The sequence below is a fragment of the Polyodon spathula genome, chromosome 3 (assembly GCF_017654505.1).
Source record: "Polyodon spathula isolate WHYD16114869_AA chromosome 3, ASM1765450v1, whole genome shotgun sequence".
NCBI classification, from domain to species: domain Eukaryota; kingdom Metazoa; phylum Chordata; class Actinopteri; order Acipenseriformes; family Polyodontidae; genus Polyodon; species Polyodon spathula.
Window position 1 is genome coordinate 80,064,648 of NC_054536.1, and position 21,171 is coordinate 80,085,818.

The 21,171-nt window shown below is 37.8% G+C and overlaps 1 long non-coding RNA gene across 1 annotated transcript; it reads right to left on the reverse strand.

Annotated features, from left to right (window-relative positions):
- Positions 1–5,593: 5,593 nt before the first annotated feature.
- On the reverse strand, positions 5,594–14,809 carry LOC121313475. Its single transcript, XR_005949994.1, has 3 exons — positions 12,414–14,809; positions 8,259–8,349; positions 5,594–5,703 (listed from the first exon to the last, which is right to left on the reverse strand). It is a non-coding gene; the product is annotated as an uncharacterized LOC121313475 (long non-coding RNA).
- Between the last annotated feature and the right edge of the window lie 6,362 nt (positions 14,810–21,171).

The window sequence follows — 21,171 nt, forward strand, 5'->3', positions numbered from 1 at the left end:
GTTTAAATGTAAAAATATATATTTATATTTAAATGTTATGTAATTTGTTAATCTTTAAGAAAGACAAAATAACATCCAAGGTCCAAATTTTAGCACTTTTGAGAATATGTGACCAACCACTTGAGAATGGTCCCTGATCCTGTAAAATATTACAAACTAGAAGGGTGAATACAGTTCCTTTGTCCTCAGATCCTCTATTTAAAAAAGGAGGCCACATATTGCAGATGTCTATTGTTTTGAGGACAATCAGAAGCCTAAATACAAGTATATATCATCATCATAGCTAGATGAGTTATTTGTCCAAAGAATAGTAAATACAGTATATGTGAGCATCTGTACTATATTAAGAGTCAAATACAGTACAGAAATTACAAATAAATTCCAATTCAAAGACAAAGGTACAAAAACAGAAACAGAAAAAACAAACAAGCAAGCATTAGGAGGGAAATATGAGAATAACTGGCTATTCAGCACTGATGGGCTGCCTGCCCACTCAAACTGCCTGTGGGATCATAAACAGATACTCTAAACAGACTTTTGATAATACCATAGAAATGCATTTACATTAGAAATATCAGGAAAATAATCAGCCTCAATAATCAGAGGCCCTCTGTCCACACATCTTCTTTGATGCATACACAGTACAGTGCTGCACCCTCATTATAAGCCTCTCTCATCTCCCATCCAACAGCTGCACCTCCCTCACAATCACAGCACAACCTTCACCTACATGTTCATGTGCCTCTTGCCATTATTATTTATTTCTTAGCAGACACCCTTATCCTGGGCAACTTACAACTGTTACAAAGTATCACATTACAAAATATCAGATTGTAAAGTATCACATTTCAGAATATCACATTACAGAGTATCATATTATAAGAGCAGTTGTAAAGTATATTAAAATTAGTAGCAAAAAGATCAGATTCAAATAGGAGCAAAAAATTGAGAATACAGTAAAAAAAATTGCATGTAAGAGCGGGTTCGATTAAGGGCAGTTAACACATATTAAAAATATTTACTTATACGAGTAAAGTTCACTATGAGCATGCATTAAATATGATAAACGGATGACAATGATTTAAAATAAGAGCAATTACAAAAAACGTGAATAATGATACCCATAAGAGTAAAGTCAAATACAAGATACAGGAAGAAGTTATAATTAATAGCAGTAGTAGAATACGGCAAGGTATGAAGTAGTTCAGTGCAAGGACAAGCTGAGTATAGTGGAGAGTTGTGAGGGTTACAGATGCTGTCTGAACAGGTGTGTCTTGAGGAGGCGCCGGAAGGTGGCCAGGGACTGGGCAGTTCTGATATCTGTGGGTAGGTTGTTCCACCACTGAAGGGCAAGGGTGGTGAAGGAGCAGGCTCTGGAACGGGAGAGCAGGGGGTGGGGGGGTACAGCTAATCTGCCAGTGGTGGAGGAGCAAAGAGGGTGAGAGGGGGTGTAGGGGGAAATGATAGACTGGAGCTAGGAGGGAGCAGAAAGGTCGAGACAGCGAAAGGCGAGTATAAGAGTGGAATTCTGAAGGTGGTTTGGGAGAGGGTACAATATAATTGTAATTGTTAATGCCTAAATAATCTAAAGCACAAGACGTCATGGGTGATATTTTCAAAGCATTTCCTACATTCTTTAACTATTTCCTATTTTTTGATTACAGAAAAATGAATATTTTCTTACGAAATGAGAAGCAGACATATTATGAGTGCTGAAGAGAATTTGTATTATATTACTTGATTTTTGGTTCTAGTTTTGTAAAATTAACAGGCGTTTTACCTCTTCCAGAAAATAGGAGTTAATTAAAGACTGGGGTAAACACTTAGAAAATATGGTACTGTATACCAGTGGAATAAACATACTTAATTACTATATAGTCAGACACAACTACAATATTTCAAATCACCCAAAAATATTGGATCTAACTCCTTACCAGTCTGACTGGGTGAAGAGGTAAAAAGTTAGAGGGGGTCAAAATTTGTCTCAAAAACTCAAACATTAGCTGAGCTAGAGAATGACTATTTTTCTCACTGTTTAGTCTCTTGTGGAAGCTGAAGTGAGATTTGGGCATTGAACACTGCAGAGCATGTTCACAAGTGGTATCCAGCATTTATCATCCTTCTCTAGCCAAAGATTCTGCCATGAATTCCCCCCCTGGGTGCATGGATTTGATTTAAAAAAAAAAAAAAAAAAAAAAAAAAGTGTCTTTTGTTTCAGCTACTTATTTAGAATTTTCTGGAATGGGGTGGGGTATTTTTTTCACAGCAAACAAAAAAAATTTATCTTTTTGTAACTTTGTATATGTGAAGCAGAGACTTTGCCCTTTTGATATCATTTTTCCTGGGGGAGGTTGTTATCTGTTGGGTAATTTGTCACAGATTAACCCCTTACTCTGACGAAACCAGTTTTACATCCATCTTTTGTATCTAAAGAATGTTTTTTGAGTCTTACAGTGTGTTCAGGATCATCATCGTGCTGGGTAAGGCACCTACTTGACCAGAACTCCAATGGTTGAAACCTGTTACTGATAAGCTTGTTTTCTTTTGAGGGGGATATTAATGTTTTCTTTACAGTCCATACCAACTTCTAACCAGTCACCGCCACGTGGATATATAAATGAGCTCACTTTGCAAACTACAGGAATTGCCTAATGTTAATTATATTCTCTCATTATTAGGTCTGTCTGTCAGTGTACATAGGAATTTCTGCCTGAACAAGCATTGGGTTATGTCCCAATGAGATGGAGCACTAGCCTGGGTAATTAAATAAATGGAAACATGGACCGAAGGACACTAAGCTGACAAATGTCTTTGTACTGTCAATTTCTAGTTTCTGGGTGTAGACAGAAATGGGAGCTAGTATAAATGTTCTCATGACAGTATCTCCTGTCATGAGAACACCACTATACCTTGGCTCTTGCATACATTAATCATGTTAAAATGTTCTTTCAAGGGGGCTCCAAAGTGGCGCATCCGGTATAGGATGTGCCCTATAGCCTGGAGGTCGTCAGTTCAAGTCCAGGCAATACAAGAGCTCCCAAGGGGCGGCGTACAAATGGCTGAGCGTCGCCCGGGTGGTGAGGGCTTAGGTCAGCCAGGGGGTCCTCGGCTCATCTTGCACCAACAGCCTGTAAGCTGCCCAGAGCTGCGTTATCCTCCAAAGCTGTAGCTCGGAGGTGGCTGCATGACGGGCCTACAGAGTCAATAGTGAAAAAAAAGCAGTCGGCTGACAGCACATGTTTGGAAGGACAGCGTGTGTTCATCTTCGCCGCTCCCGAGTCAGCACAGGGGTGGTAGCAGTGAGCTGAGCCTAAAATAATACAATTGACTTTGAAATTGGGAGAAAAAGTGAGGTAAAAATCAACTGGTAAATACTAAATAAAATAAAAAAATAATGTTCTTTCATATCAAATGCACACCTCCCAAGGGTAGTGCTCTAATGAGAGTGGACTACTTTTTGTTTTCAGCAGAAAATTACAGCAAAACAGATTTCAGCTGCATTTCCTATCAAGCTAAACACAGTATGGAAACTGTTATGCAATTTTACTTAATTGATTTATTGAATTTGTATTTAAAATAATTTCACCATTAAAACCTCTTCAAAGTAGAATTCATAGAATAAAACATTTTGTAAAGAGATCTGAAATAACAATGAATTGAAGACAATGATTTTGAAACAATGTCTTGTCTCTATCCCAGTAACAGATTATATTCTACAAGTACACAGACCCCATTTAGGGTACGGAAACTACCTTTTATGGCATTACTGTACTGTGGTTTGAATCACTCTAGGTTTTATATGAGCATACCAATCTCAGGTGTGTCTAATTAGGCTTAAGGTAATAGCACAGACTGCTATGCAGATTACATTTCCATCCCTGGGTTTATGTAGTCGTCTTTGCTTTTAAGTCAGGATCTGAGGAAAAGGCCCTGTGTTCTGTAAAAGGGGTTAAAGGTACAATAAATTTACTGGGGAAAGAGCTGGAGTCCTATTTATTAAAACCAAACAGTGTAGATGCCACAATGTAGAAGCAGTTATTTGTTGATCTGCAAGAAGAAGGGATGAAATCTGTTCAGACATATCTCTTGCTAAACCTGTTTCTTATGAGTGCGACATAAGCATTAACACATTTAGCTAATCCAGACAGGAAGTGTTTCAGCCACCTTGCCCACGACTTGTACTGTGTTTCCGACACTGTAGTACCGTGCTGCCACGGTGCTGTTACTCTTATAGAAGCATGCTACATTGTTGCCACAATTTTTTAAAAAGCCACGCCGTGCCACGTCAGCAATCATTCCTATCTGATGCTGGCACAACAATGCCTCTGAGTTTGTCATGAGTGGTTGTGAGTTATATCACAAGAAAATCACCAGTATGGTGGTTAACACACAAACAGCTCCTTCGGAGGATTACGAAAAAAAAAAGTGTTGATAAAATTATGGGGCGAATCTAACATCCAAAAGCAACTGAACACTGCAGTTAGGAATATCTCTGAGATATTAAGAAGTAGCAAAATAGAAAGAAATGCCGTGGGGCAGGGGGGGGATTTGAATATAGAAAATACAAAGATCAAAATGAAGAAAGTGGACAGAGTCGTAAAGTTTGTAAATATTACGAACTTCTGAACGATATAGATACTGAGAGGTTAACTCAATAATCTCAATATTGTTGCCTTGAACCTCGGAAACTGTCTGTTGCTGCCTTCCCCTACTGTACGAAGCCTTGGTGTACTTCTGGGTAATAACCTCTCCTTTGAAGCCCAAATCTCCTCTGTAGTCAAATCCTCCTTCTATCACTTCTGAAACATCTCAAAGCTCCGTCCCTACCTTTCCCTCCTAGATGAAGAGATACTCTGTCGTGCATTCATCTCCTCTCGAATTGACTACTGCAACTCTCTCTACAGTGGTCTTCTGTCACATGCCATAAACAGACTGCAGCTGGTTAAAAATGCCACTGCTAGGATCTTTACCAGATGATCACAGGTTTTTCACTCCATCTTATGTGCATAATTCTGCTTGACACACGCATCCACAATGTTTAGAATTCACATCCTAGCCTTTTATTAAATGTATTATGCCTGTATTTAATGTATTTGAATTGTTTTTAATGTTGTATTTAATGTACTATGCCCTGTATGTCCCTGTATTTTATGTATTATGCATTGTTCTTCACTATCTTGTAAAGCACTTTGTGATGGTGGTCCACTATGAAAGGCGCTATATAAAATAAATATTGATTGCTTGATTGATTGATATACTACATCGTCCTATTATTACTGGTGCCGGGGCTGTCAACTGTACTCCACTACCGGGTCTGGATCTTGAAGGCATTATGTATGGGGTTTCTGCCAAAGACAAAACCACAGAGGACAAAAGCAACTTTGGAAGTCACATTTCTACAATTTCAAAAGTGACATGAATCTCCTTACCCACATAATAATAATACCACTAATAATAATGACAAAAGTGTCTTGAATCCCTTTTCCTACATTAAAAAAAAAAACAAAAAAACTTAACTTAATTTCCTATCACACTTGTTCTTGTTCCTAAGTATTATTAAGTATGTATTTATTTGTTTATTTCTTACAGAATTTCTATTTCTTTGATAGTCACAGGTGAAGGTGATGAGGGGTTGAATAATAGACGAGACTCTTCAGATGTTGTCTGCTCCTCGACTGCAGCAAATGTCTTCATCCTGTAATGCTTTGGTGGATAACAAATACATTGAATAAGCACTGTATTATATAGATAGAGAGGTTAAGGCCACTACCAAAATAACAAAGTACCCAGAGATGTTGGTACATTCACACAATGTTCAGGAGAGCATGTGTGCCTGTAAGTTCCCTGCCAGCTCTGCTTAATAGACAAAACGGGGACCCCAAACAGTACCTTGTTTTCTTTTACAATCCTATGCAACAATTTAGGGTTAAGAGTTAATATGTGCAGCATTTGCCCTCATTCTTTAAGATAAGGGTTTCTAGTTGATCACAGTGACTTTCAGTAATCCACTGTTTATTTAGAAATGTGCAATGATTTACTGATACCCCATCCTCAATCAATAGTCCAGATGAACTCACTGGACTTGGAACTATTTTTAGACTTTGTAGACTGTGTAATTCTTTTGGTCTCTTGACATTACCATGTACAACACGTCACAGGCTAACGAAAGTAAACTTTCCATCAAGAAGTCAACAGGTTTATGAAAACATATTAGGGCAAACAAAAAACATTTTGTGGTTCCAGTAATGGTGTAGAAAAAAATGCAATACAATGCAAAATTTAGGGTAGCCATGTAATGTTATATATATATATATATATATATATATATATATATATATATATATATATATATATATATATATATATATATATATATCATTATAACAGCAACAGAAAAGTAACAGCATGAAAAGAAATGTGTCACATTCTGTGTTATTCTGCGGTGGTTTTAATTAGTGGCACCTTCATATTAAGGTTTATACTGATACACAAATAAGCACCTGGCACTCTGTGATGACATACTGTACTGTAAATATACAGGTCATGAATTGAAATGATTTTATGATGTATCACTGTTTTTCAGGTATCTTAATATTACGCTGTTTTCCCCATCACTAATGCAAAACTCTGTTTAGCACAATTTCTTTTATGTAAATGCAAAAACATTTAAAGAAAAAATCTGTTTGCTTTTATCATGTGGGAGACAATGCTTACTGTATGTGCACCATACACCTTAATGTAAAGGGAAATTTGAAGGCAATTAATTTTTGTTAATTATTATTATTTGTATTTCTACATTCATATTCTTTTTATAGAACACTCACTGTAACTCATTTTCAAAGCAGACATAATGTGAAACTTGCAGGGTCAATCTGGTTTGAAAACACAAAGGCCAGGTATCCCTGCCAAAATTAAAACTCCTACTGCTTTGATGGTAAATGTATCAGTCTCAGACTGGCACAAAAGGTACTTCAGTATATGGGCTTGGTAGAATTGTATTTCATTTATTACTTTTTTTAAATGATGAGATTTATGTATTTCTAGTTGTATAGGTGTTATCACATTTTGTCTTGTTAAGAACTTTAAACCCACATTTAGTAATGTAAACAGAGTAATGTTGAAGAAAAAAAGGAGATAATTATTTTGCTCATGTTTGGTCCATGTATGACAATACATGTCATTTCAGCTCATTATTAGTGGGCATTGTTTTTACTCATGTGTAACTCCACTTTACCATGTCATAATATGATCCTGTTAAAACAAAGGTACAGTTCAGAGTTATTCAAATACTATTATGCATACATTTGTACCACTTTTAAATATGAATGTTGCTGTGTAATTAATATGCACTGTAGTTAAACCCTCTCTTCTAGAGCATACAGTTAAACATGCTGGTCAGCCAACTGCACAGTCAGCAGAATACGTCTCACATGTTTCCACTATGAACGTGCTGTACAACCAACATTTTTAAGAAATATACAGTATTAGTCAATTATAATATACTCCATTAAATGAGAATTAATTAAGCCAAATTAGTTTATGCAGAGTCTTACTTTCTTTTTATGTATAAAAAAAAAAAAGCCATGGGACAGATTAATAAATGCAGAATGGCTCTGGTCACGTCACTTGTTACCAGTCTTACCCCATTCAGACCCCTTGTTCATCCCCTCTTCAAAAATAGGCAACATATTTTAATTAGCAGATGACCTCAACTGCAAATGCAGTGGTAGCCCAGTCATCCACGTGCTATCAGAAAGGTTGGGTGAGAGATCAGTGCTCTGTTTAAACCCATTCAGTGTGTCTTTGCAATGGTCACAGGGAGACTTTTAATAAAGAGCTCCCTCTCGAACATTTAGCATTGGTAATAAACAGATGATATTTGGGGTACCACTGCACTTGTGAGAATGCTTCGTCATTACAATATTTTGCCTTTTATTGAAGAGTTTCTATTCAGAGTTACCAATAAATAAGGGATCTGGGTGGGGCAAAACAAGCAATAAACGACTCTTCCCCCAGTATGTCTATGACTTTTTACCTAGTACATAATGCATACTTCCCAAGAATGGATGACTGATGCAACTGTGAGTTAATTTCAGAAGGGTTAACAAGGGTTACTCAGTGAGTCTTATGGTTGTATATTTTAGCATGCTTGTATAGAAGTGAAGAATAATATTATTTCATATGGACTTCACTACAATTAAACAATCAAAATACATTTAAATAATAAAAAGACCAATGGAAAGTCCTGCAGGACCAACCTTCTTTTTGGCAGAATCTTCCGGGGTGAACTAACAGCAGTCAGGGACCTGCTCGCTATACCTTCCCCATCTGTAGAATACTCCAAAATCTCTGTATCAGAGGAAGCAAAAAAGGCTAATATTTAAAATAGAAAAAGTAATTGGCAATGTTGCTGGACAATAATACACACAAGTATGTGTATATCCAGTTTTTGTTCAAAACATAAATTTGCTGTTTTGTATTCAGAATACATGGGTTAAATCATATAGACTCTTGATTGTTATAACACATCCAAACATGAACGCTATTAACCATAATGACTGTAAAATAATAGCATTGAGAAGCATTTGCACAATACAGGAGATCTTCTGTTCACGTAGGTAAACTTTCCCTATTATAGCTCACTTTTTCTGGGTAATTTCCTACGTAAGGGAATATATGCAAATACTCTACTGTAACCGATGGACACACCAAGTACCAATCTATGCATTTTCATTAAGTTCCCTACGGCTCTGCAATAGTTTCACATTTTTTACTTCTCCTACCATGTGCAAGCACGGTAAACCATAAACCTACACACAGATAATTTTTCTTTTCTTTTTTCACTTGATTTGTTGGTGGGTGTTAGCTGTTAGTGACTGTTAGCAAAAAAACTGTTCTTGGAGATGATGAGCCACCATCAAGTATTGACTTGGTCAAAGTCTGTTTAGGTATAGGGGTCTACCAAGATCAGAATCCAAATGGTAAATAAAAAAAAAACTATGCCCTTCAGAGAATAGACACTCAAACCAAACTGATATACATTATCATAGAAGTGCAGCACACACAAGTAGGCACAGTTAGTACTGTGTACAGTTGTGACGTTTACTTTCAGTATTTGCTCAGAGGAAACATCTGAAATTGGTAAGGCTTGTGGTACACTGTGGTTTTAATTTTAGATCTGGGTTGCACCTTAATCCCGAGTAATCAAATGTTGATATGGCGTATTTGTTTCTGACTATAATAAATTACTGTATATCTCAGCTTGTAAAAAAGAAAATAGTATGGCAAACAAACATTATTATAATGGACATTACCAGTGTTAATGTAGATTTGTATACGTATGTACTCTATAAAAATGTGTAATATGATGCATTTCATTTTATTAATTTTATTCTAATAATTTATGTTTTACATAGAGTGACAATTAAATATGTGTTAAATATAAAGTGTATGTCTGTGAAGCAAGCATTCGAAGTTGTAGGTACACAGTTTATTAAGAGAAAGGGCAGAACATAACACATGCTTTTAGGCAAAATGTGAGCACACACACACACACGCCTGTTTATTTAATTTTTTATCTAGTACTGATCAGTGTCTTTAGAATAAGTTAGCATTGGATTAAACATAATTTGAGGTCAGTTCAGCCTATTAAAAGGTGCATCATCACTTGCATAGTGCAGCTGACAAGACCAATTCAAACTAGTTTCTCTGGAACAATCCATGGGACCGACTCCTTGTCATGTGAAGACAAGTTCAGCATTCCTAACTCAGGCAGCCCACGCTCAGTCTTAGTTGAATGAACTCGATACTGCTTGGATGCATGCCAGGAGACAACGTCATGCAGCGGACAGAGTAGAACACGATGTTCCTGGCCTGGAAACAAAAATGTGGTCACACTGCAGTGGACTGAAAGTGTGTATCCTTTATCAATAATGCCTCTGTAACAATTGCCCATTGAACCAACAGTGGCAGACACAAACCTGGGTCCTGTATATTGGCGGTGTGTTTGTCAGAATATTACATTCTTTGCAAGAGAGGTAAATAAATAGCATAAAATAAACAGCTATTACAGCTATTGTGTTTACTACCTGGCAATTATACAGGTTACCTGTAGTTATGACAAAGGAGTCACAGTTCATAAAAAGCAAGCATAAGCATTACTCAGCATCAATCTAATCTAATAGATAATTTCCTTTTTTAAATTACTGTATTTATACAAAATACAATCGTCAGCAAGATGTTATCAAAGGTTACAAAAAACAATCTAGTTATCATCTCTTTCTCAGCTGCAACCACGTACTGTGGATGAAATGTGAATTTCAAACATTTTCAAAATGACATCTCAGATTGTTACCGTATTGTTTGATTAATAGTTATGTCATGGCTACTGCAATGTACAGTGTTTTTTTTAATTAATTTGTGTCACAATAACACAAGCATACTATTTAAAAATAAGAACACTCTACTAATCAATTTCTTGAGTGGAAACACTTTGCTTGCTGCTGTTTTTAACACTTGATTTCATATAGAATTGTGTCCGGTACAGTAGTTGGCAACTAAAGTAATCCTAAGGAGGATGTAGTACCCTGAAGAACCTTTCAATATTAAATAAAACGACAGAGAAGCAGCTTGGATAATGCAAAAATACACAAACAGACAAAAACTCTAAATTTATGCTGTTAGCAACTATGTAGCAGCACTTTGCAAAGTCCTGTCAACAAAACCTTTATTTTGGGTGCTAATAAAAGTTGACAAAAATCTCAGTCAAGTCAACAGTCAAAAAAAAAAATACATTTGAAATAAACAAGAAAGAGATCAACTTTTTCATTCATAATGGGCCACTAAAACCCATGTTTTAAAACAGTGTATCTAGTAAACATAGCATACACAGAAGACTTGTGAATGGAAGGAAAGGGTTAAACAAACCAATTATGTTGCTTACATAAAGGGAATCAGATGCGTGGTATCTTGACTGAACACATACACGATAGTTTATTGTATGACTGTTCAGAAACCTTCTGTATTTATGTTTCAATAGCCCTTGTACAGTACCTAGTAGAGTACATACACATGGCTCATTTGTGCCGTTTTAAAGAAGCTCAAATTGTCAGCTTGCTGCTCCTGAGAGTTGACGGGTGCAATCGAATTCTAGTGCTAGTTTCGGCAGTCATTTCCCAACTTATATTTTGAATTCCAAATGGCTAGTTACCCACACCTGATGTACTGTGGTGAGACACTGTCTGACGTCGAGCAAGTGAGTGGATTGGAAAAACAGAAGACATACAAACAGACAAAAAATGTAATGAGATGAATATACATAAAAATCAATGAGTGCTCTTTTATGGGAGGTTTTATTTACTGCTTCCTTAGTGAAATGAACCTCGCAGCAGTGCAGCACAGGATACAAAGCAGCAAATTCTTCACTTGTCAAAAATGATTCTTTTCTAAAGAAAAATTCCAATGTTTTAAAACGAGAACAAAGTGTTAAAAGCTTCAGTTTCACTTATTTAGTACTTCATGAAAACTGAACTATTTTTTGGCAAAAAGACTTGAGCAAAGCCAGCTTATTTGGCTTGCCTCACTGTTCCCAAACAACTCTGAATCCAAAGTTGAGCTCACCCAGTCAGTACTCAGAATATGCTGCATTTAAAAAAAAAACAATGGGAGGGTCGTTGTCCTCCTCAGCTTGATAACCTTCTGTAATGTAATGCAGACTATCACGATTAATTGGACCCACCTAAACACGCTCTCAATGTCAAACATAGTTAGCTGAATCATTTATAACCTTGATATTTTTTTTTTTTTTTTTTTTTTTTTTTTACTAAGAATCCTTCAAGGCCATCACAATAAAACAGAAGCAATAAATATTGAGATCAGAGTGGCCTGGTGGTTAGACTGAAAATAACTGAAGCAAAACTTACAATTGTAATCACATAAGGTTTTATCATTAAAACTTAACCCCACCTCTAATAACCGTCCCATCGAAAACTTCAGGAATGCTTACATTGGGAAGCTAGCTCGCGCTAGCTTTTCTCTTCATGCGTTCCTGAAATGCACAAGCCCAAAATGTTGCATCCCATCCATCAAATACTCAACTATTGTTAACACAAAGGGTAATAAACTCCAGGCATGTGCATTTTGGTAGATTTTATGAATGTTTAAACTATATGCCATATAGTAGTTTTGAACAATCTCTCTGTACATAGATATACATATGAAGAGACACACTTTTTCTTTGTTATATACCAACAGTAGACTGTTCCCATGACAACGAGACAGGATTCTAAGCACTGTTTGTTGCCTTCATCTACGTGTTTTCATATTTTCCCGCATTCCAATAACAGCAACAGCAATTTTAGAACTCTCCAAATGTGACTTTGTGGAAAGAAAGAAAATTAACAAGCCTTATGTACCTGTTTACACCAGCCACTTTAAAGCTGACTCTGAGATGGCATAGGTCTTTTTTTCTGGTGTAAACGCAGCAGTCCCAGGTTCAGCTGTCCTAAAAGCAGCCTGCTCCAGAGTCTACTGTCAACACAGCGGTCCCTGAGATGGCTCACGTTTGCCATGTACACTCATGGGCGACACCCCCATTGTCAGCGTCAAACAGGCACCGACAACAGCAACAGGAAGTTGTGATTGTTACTCAAGACAACAGAACCAAACAACATCTTTGACAGAACACAGAGAGATAGAGGCAGAGTATTCCAAAATACAAACAGACTTTTTTATTTGTGCCATAATGTGAAAAGACCTTTAATAATTCACGTGGGATACACTTGAAACAAGCCTAGTTGCCACGAAACTTTGTCAGAACTTTTTTTTCCCCACACATCTATAAATGTAACCTGTGACAGTATTTTGATAAGTATTAACATGAGGACGTGTTCGGTTTTGTGGGTACCACTCTTTCCAGTAGAACCAAACAAATAATTAATTACAGTAAGTACCACAGACAATAGGAAGAGGGGGCGAGGTCCAAAAAGTTTGAGAACCACTACCCTAGAAGGAAATCTTTTAATTTATGAAAGGCTTTATTGTTTTAATTGTATCATCAATTTGGTAGTATCTTGATGCGTTGTTAGTATTTGGTAAATAAACAAACATTCTTGGGGGAGAACAGAACAAAACTGAAAGTCGCAGGTGTTTCTTTTTAAACTAATGAGTTTTGCTTTTGAAGAATAACGGGATGAAAGCAGCAGCAGAAGCAGCAGCAACAGGGTGAAGTTTGCTGGGTTTGCCTGAAGGGTGAGCCCTGACACGTCTCACTAGATGCAGCACCCGGCCAGAAGGTGTAGCCCCAGCGCAGGGAAAAGTGCCACCGGTGCTGCCAGAGCAGCTGACCTCACGACAGATTTGGGATTGGCTGGTGGAACTAGAGGCGGACATGAAGAGGGACCTCCCAGTGGCGATTAATGTCCTGTGAGCTCGAGATGGTAAATGGTGGGAAGCTTGGGAGAAGCAGCACCACCCAGAGTCCTTCCAGGACATTGCAGCCATGCTGTTTAATTACCTGGCTGCAGACATGGGAGGGGCTCCACCATTTCCAGTTTTATCGGGCGGTGCCGTGCTTACTACAGAGCCCACGAGGGATGAGCCCAAGTGTCCAGTGTTCAAGAAGAGGAAGCCCGAGTTGCCACGCCCGAAGAAGGAGCCAGTGTGTCCAGTGCCCACAAGGAAGGAGCTAATGAGTCCAGTGCCCAGAGGGAAAGTGTCTGTGGTGCCACTGTGCCCAGAGGAGAGGACCAGTGCAACCAGTGCCCAGGAGGGAAAAAGCCTCAGCATCCAGTGCTGAAGAAGGAACCACCCCAGTCTCCAGTGCCTGAGGGAAAAGCCCAGCAGTCTCCAGCACTGAGGGAAAGCTGTCTGCTGTGTTTATCGCTATCGGCAGGTGAAGACTGCCTGCCATGCCTGTGTCCGCTGGCAGGTGAAGACTGCCTGCCGTGCCTGTATCCACTGCCCGGTGGAGACTGCCAGTTATTCTTGTCTTCACCGCCAGGAGGAGACCGGTTGCTGGGCCAATCATTGGCCGAGAGAGAGGTCCTGAAGGTTACACTGCCAGTGCCTGGGGAAGAAGTCTTGAGGTTCCTGTCGCTGTCGCATGGGAAGGACGTCATGAGGTTCCCAATGTTCGGAAAGAACGTCTTGTTGTCTATGTTGGCATCACCAGGTTATGGCACCCTGCTGTCTTGGTCATCACCCTCAGAGGGAGTAGCGTAGGAGCTACCAGTAGGAGAGGTGAGAAAACAGTTTCTGCCTCCACCACCAGAAGGAGAGATGTCAGAGCTGCCTATCCCTCCACCCTTAGAGAAGAACCAGGGAGGTGATGCACTAACCGAGAAATGCTAGGTTCTGCCAAAACCTGAAAGGGCCAACTCCAACGTCACCTCTCTCCACTGCTGACCGAGGACGGATAGCCTGGGGTCGCCGGCTCTGCATCACCTGGGGATGCCGTCTGCGCGCCACTGCCTGGGGATGCTGCCTATGCCCACTGCTTTGGGGTGCCGCCAGCTCCGCACCATCGCCCGTAGTTGCTGCCTGCCTTGCATCAGTGTTCCGTGATGTTGCTGGCCTGCCTTTGCCTGGGATCATTAGTGGATTGCCACTACCCGGGGTCACCAGACTATTGTTGCTTGTGGGCCCAAGACAGCCTCCATCCCCAACTCATCAGTTTAACAAAGACATTTGGGACTTTATGGGGGTAGGTGGCCGTAGGGCAAATGTGACAGGTTGCCTGCCCCCTATATTCTGTGTTCGTATTTGGGCATTGCATTATTATTTGTACTATAATTTATTGTTATTATTGTTTGTATTACTGTATTTTGTATTTCTGCTGTTTGAAAACCAGCTATTTATTAGTTAAAATGTAGTTGTATTAGTGTTGGCTAGGATGGAGTTTATTGATTGTCAATTGTGCAATTAACTCCTAACCACCTGCTATATAATCCCAGCTCCAGGCTCATTAGCGTTAGTTGGAGTTATAAGAAACAGAGAAAGAGTTGGGAGAGTTTAAAGGAACTAGACAGCATTGTGAGACAACAACTGCTGCCTTTGTTTTGTTGAGGTATTCGTTCTGTTTATTTTCTGTAGTGTAGCTCTGTTTTGTTTGGTCCTTGTGCCGTTTTATTTTGTTTAATAAAACACTGCACAGCCACACAGTTTTTGCTGAGCATTCCTGCCTTTTGTGTACTGCTTTCCTGGAACCTGATGTCACACACATCACCACATCAGCCATCCTGTCACAGGCACACAACCAGAACTATTATTTCAAAAGTAACACATTCACTGGCGGCTCTGACAAACCAAAAGACGATCCTCCAAATATTCAAATTCATTGATACAAAGCCTCCCAGTTTTCTTAAAAAGATCTACATTTTCTTTTCTATTTATGTTCTCATTAGTATCCAACCTAGTAAATTCAGCGTCCGTGAGATCTGGCAGATTCTTACTATACTGAAGCAGTTTTCTCCCATTGCTTTTTTTTTTTTTTTTTAATGCAGCCACCTAGCTAACAATTTCATCTTGATAGCTACAGTACATTAATTACTGTAGATAGTAATTGACAGTTATTTCATCACTCACAGGCTGTAATCCCCAACTCAACAGACCAGCCAGCATTTTTGGAAATGGCAACACAGGTCATGAACAATAAAATAAAAATGTTATTTGTGTCAGTGTCAATTTCAGGCAGAGCTTCGTGGTCGGTAAGGTGACACGCTGAGAGAATTTTTTTCCTCTGTCATCCCGTCTGGTGCTGTCAGTGTCAGTTTCTCAGCACACAGTACAGTAGTGGATCAGTAACAAGGTGCAAACAGGTGACTGATCAATCTGTAGGATAATTTACTAAGGTGCCTTTGTTTTAATATATATATATATATATATATATATATATATATATATATATATATATATATATATATATATATATATATATATATATATATATAAAAAATAATAATAATAACTAGAACTTCCAGGCAGTTTTACAGCCCCCAAGCCCCAGTACCAGTACCAAACACTTAAGCAATTACTGGAAGAAGCGGGATTAGTTCTTGATATTAGTCTGAAATCAGTAACTTCACCAGTTCTCCAGAAGAAGATTTTGAAAGTTTTTTCCAAAAAATGGATCAGGCAGCCATCTTGGTTCATGCACAAACACCATTTCTGAAAAATTCAATTGTACTGACACAAACATAATGTTTTTTAGGTTTCGAGTTAATCCAGTAAACTGTATTTAAACTGAAGAAGTTTTAAATTAAAATGTAGGTCTGGCAGCCATCTTGTTTAAAAAAAATACCACCATGTTGCCATATTTGAATTCTATGGTCACCAGGATGATGGCCACCAAGTTGGGTGTAAGTTGGTTAAATGGTTTTAAAGCAGAAGCAGTTTGTTGTTTGGTGCACATTTTGGTTAATTTGGTGGCAGCCAGTTTGATAGTAAAATTTATTGCAGCAACTTCTGCTTCGCAAACCTGAAGCGGGTTTTGTTGATGATGATATATGCTAAATGTCAGATCAATCACTTCATCGGTTCCCAAAAAAAAGATTTCAAAAGGTTTGTAAAAAAAATTTAAAAAATGCGTCAGACAGCCATGTTGGTTTAGGTTTTTTTAAAGAGTGAGTTGTACTGATACAGTGACAGGGATAGTGCTTGTGAAATTTGGAGTTAGTCAAGTAAACTGTTTGTCAACTGAGGCAGTTTTAAATTTAAGATGTAAATGTACATCTGGCGGCCATATTGTTTTTCAAAACATCACCATTTTGACATATTTGTATTCCATTTTCACCGGGACAATGCCTACCAAGTTTGGAGTTTGTTGGTCAAAGAGCTTTCAACAAACACAGTTTGCTGTTAGGGTCGCCATTTGGTAAAATTTGTGGCAGTCATTTTGTAAGTAAACTTTATCAAAGCAACTTCTGCTTCGCAAACTTGAAGGAGTTTTGGTTGCTGATGACACGTGCAAACTTTCAGATCAATTGGTTCACCAGTTTCCAAAATATGCATCAGGCCGCCATCTTGGTTGACGCAGGAGAGCAATTATTTTTTTGCATCTGAACTGTGATCTACACTGGATCATACATGCCAAGTTTCATGTTGATTGGTTACACTGCGTGTGAACAGGAGCAGTTTGAAGTTGATGGAAGAAAAAGAAGAACAACTAGAAGTTGCGCGCTATTTTATGGCTTCCAGGATGTTGTGAAATGAAAGCATTTTGATTGGTTGTTAGCTATTGGTTGCCACTCACTTAGTTGTAAACATCACTCTCCATAGGCCTTTTTTTTTTTTTTTTACAAACTTGACATTAACGGTAACAACAACAACAGATAGCATAATACCCCATTGGCCTCTACTCATCTTTGCACTATATTGTACCGCACATTAATAGTACAATACATGCTGAAATTTGATTTGCTTGTGGCCTCCATGTTTTTTGATGAAGCAACTTTACTTTTAAGCTTTTGCGGTTCAATGCGGACCCTGTCCGACATCATCAAAAAGACATCAAGCACAGGTCTCTAGTCATTTTTTCTCCGGAAAAAGCCGAGAAAATCTTTCAATGGCTGAGGGAGACCAATAGGAGCCGAGAGAAGCCGAGAAAAAAGGGGGGCATGTCTGAGCAATACACACAGCCCCTGCACCACAGAGATAACACAGACAAAAACAAAGACGATAGCTGCTTCTGCATCCAGCGCTCAAAGAATATCACTGACATTTGCATCACATTATTGGATGGCATTATTGAGGATAAAATGAATGATATGGAAAGGATTTATCAGTATGCATGACTATGAAGAGCTATGTGATAAATACAGCGAACAAGGGTTGGGGCAGGCCTGGAGATGGAGTACTGAGTGTCCTTTTGTGATTCAGTGCCTTTTAAACCTGTTTTACTCTGCAAAAAAAATATTAAACAGCGTGTGTAAAATAAACAGCGTGTGTGAAATTAAATTGGACCTGACGTGTCTGACAAGCACTGAATAAATGGACCACAAAGGGTTAACAAACTTCAATGACAACCTCCCTGAGGTCAAGTATGCAAAGTTTCACTTCAATTGACAAAACGGTTTCAGAAAAGATGTTTCAATATTTGACAAATCCAATATGGCTACCAATGCAGTTGGATAGTGCCCTTATGGGTCCCTATATGTGTTCCATAGTAACCATTACCCTATCTAGGAGTTATACGCTAGTTTTGCATTAGACCTTATTTGAGCTTTAGCAAGGTAATATGTGCAAATATGTATAATTTGACCATAGCTGAAATTTGATTGGCTCACGGTAGCCATGTTTTTTTATGTAGTGGCTTACGTTGCACAAACTTGACAGACTTTGTTGCTTGGATCATTAATAATCCCAGCAATAACAATAAGTTTCCCAGCCATCCTGAGTTGGAAGCCTAATAATAATAATAATAATAATATAATAATAATATAATAATCTAAATTTATAACAGTGTTTATTTTTTAGGAAAATACAATATACATTTTATGGACCCCAGCTGTTGTTGTTGACTCCAACTTAGGCACTTCACAAAAGTCTAGTAAGTTCCAAAAGGTATCAGTTCTTTAGACTAATACCACCATTGTGCTAGTTTCAAGCCCTGATGTAGCACAGCATTTTTAAAATGATCACGAGAAAAGCATAATTGTAAAAAATAATAATAATAAAAAAAAATGTAGTGAATTGATTAACAAGGATTAGAATTTTTCCATTAAAGAAAAAATAAAAAATAACAATGAATTCCAAGCTACATGTTGTGTATTTTGCTGGATGTCATAAAGGAATGCAGTCTTTTTGGTTCTCCATTTCTGTTTTGTGATACAGCATGTGGTACCATTTAAAAATATTCATATGCTTGGAGTAAAAACAAATTGGAGTTAATCGGCTTACTGCTCAAATAAGAGCATGCAGCACTCACTGGCTGGTTCCAATGCAAACAGCCAGCTTTTGAACTTGATGAACTATTAGCCTCTTGTAACAACAGCGTGCAAGTCTAAAAGAAAACTAATGCACTGTCCAGCTGGACCATCTGCACTTCATTACAGAGCCAACCGAGTTGCTTTTATTTTGTATGTCTATATCTGATTATTTTATTTGAATTATTATTATTTTATTTTTTTTAATGAATGTAATGACAATGACAAATGCAGCTTTTCTTTATTATAGGCCTTATCTTTATCTTTCCAGGCTTACCAAATGCCAAATGGAACCTGAGAAAACCATAATACACAGCTTAGTACTAAAATTGAATTGAAAATAACTGCACGTGATCTGTATCATCAATACTGATTATTGTACCCAAGTAAATTGAACACAGTTGACACTGAAAACAAGGGAGTCAGGGAAAGCAGCAAGCCATTCCTGAGAAGGACAGCTGCAGCGTGGAGGAAATAGCTTTTGAGTACTTGTAAAAGGAAGAACACTGTGACTGTTTTGAACGTATATAAACATTCTGAACTTCAATCTTTTCTGACAAAGCTGCAAGCTTTGGCTCACATTCCCAGTTACCAAACCTCTGCTTTTTATGTGTTTTCTACACTGACTGTGTTTCTTAGTGTGACCCCTTGAAGACAGCATGTTGCAAGGAGTGATCAAGGCGTGAACAATACATTTGCTTCACCAATAACTTCAAGAAATGTATATAAATAAAAGTGCCATGTGTGTGTCTTATGTAGAATAAATATGACACTATCTAACTTCAGTTACTTAACTGAGTTTTTTTTTTTTTTTTTTTTTTCTTCAGAAAATGAGTAGATTTTCTTTTATGCTAAAAAAATAACTTTGTTAGGGCATAATTATCCTAAACAGGACTGGGAAAAGAAACCCTTTTAGCCAGTTTTGTTATTCACAAATTAGGTGCAGGTAACAGCCTAATTCTCCTATTAATGAAATAATGTCTGGAATAGAAGTCAATAAAAAACTCAATACAGTATTAACAGAGAACTCTGCAACTCTCTCTATAAACTGTATTTAATCCCTAGATTAGAAATGCACCTACAGACTGGTCATAGGATTATCAGTGATTTGAAGTTCCATTTACTACTTTAAAAAATATTGTAATCATTCCTTCACTGCAGTTATTAAGTGGTGCTTAAAGCAGTGACATCATGGAACACGATATTCTGAGTCACAAACCTGATGTTAACTATGCAAATAATCCAGAACCAGCATGCTTCAACTAGCCTTCACAACATGGGTACGATAAACTGACAGAAATTAAGGACGCTGGCTCATATAAACTGTGGGAGGAGACAAAGGCTGGTCATAGGCTTCAGGGTTTATGATTAAATAAGTAATACAATACAAAATCCATTAATACATAACTAATGTAAGAAATTGGAAAGCTATTTTGTACCCTACTCAAATATTGATGATCTAGATAAAAATCACTGTATTCCACTATTATCCAGCACTATTTAGGCATACACTATGAGATTTCAGTTTTCAGATCTTTATGTTACAGCTCTTTGCTTAGTCATTGCTACCCTCCCTCAGTTTTGTAAATGTTATTGACTAATAAACTCTGTATAACCACAGTGTTAGTGTGGCGCTTTCACACGCAAACAAAATGCCACCACTGTCTTCCAGTCTCACCTTGGGGAAGACTACCCTCTACTGGAAGAAGGTAATTCAGCTTCCATGATAATTCATACAAGGCTGCAAAATGTCAACAGTACTGCAGACTTTCCTCAACAACATTTTCAAAAAACTGTAATTAAGCCTCACTATCTGGAAATTTGATACAGGTTTATGCCATTTTTCCCAATTATATCCAGTAATCAGGATGAATGTCCAATAAATGTCTGGACTTCACCCTTGCACATTTGATCACTCTATAAAAAGTGAACTGGAATCAGTCAATTAAAAAAATATACCTCAGACTGTAATATACAATGCTATTTAATCAGGAGGTTGACTTCTAATAAAAATAAAAGCTTATTTTTAAAGGACATACAATATACAAACAATATGTATTTCTAGAAGTTTTCTTCTGTTTTCTTACAAAACTGATTAGAGGTTCAATACCACCCTCTAGTGGTAAACAGGGCTCTGTCCCACCAGTTTCTTGGCTTGGTATTGACTGCTTTGCCGGTGCTATTGGATTACCTACTTCTGGCAAGCTTTGTTGCTATTCCTGGGTGATAAATGCTAGAATGCACCGACTGT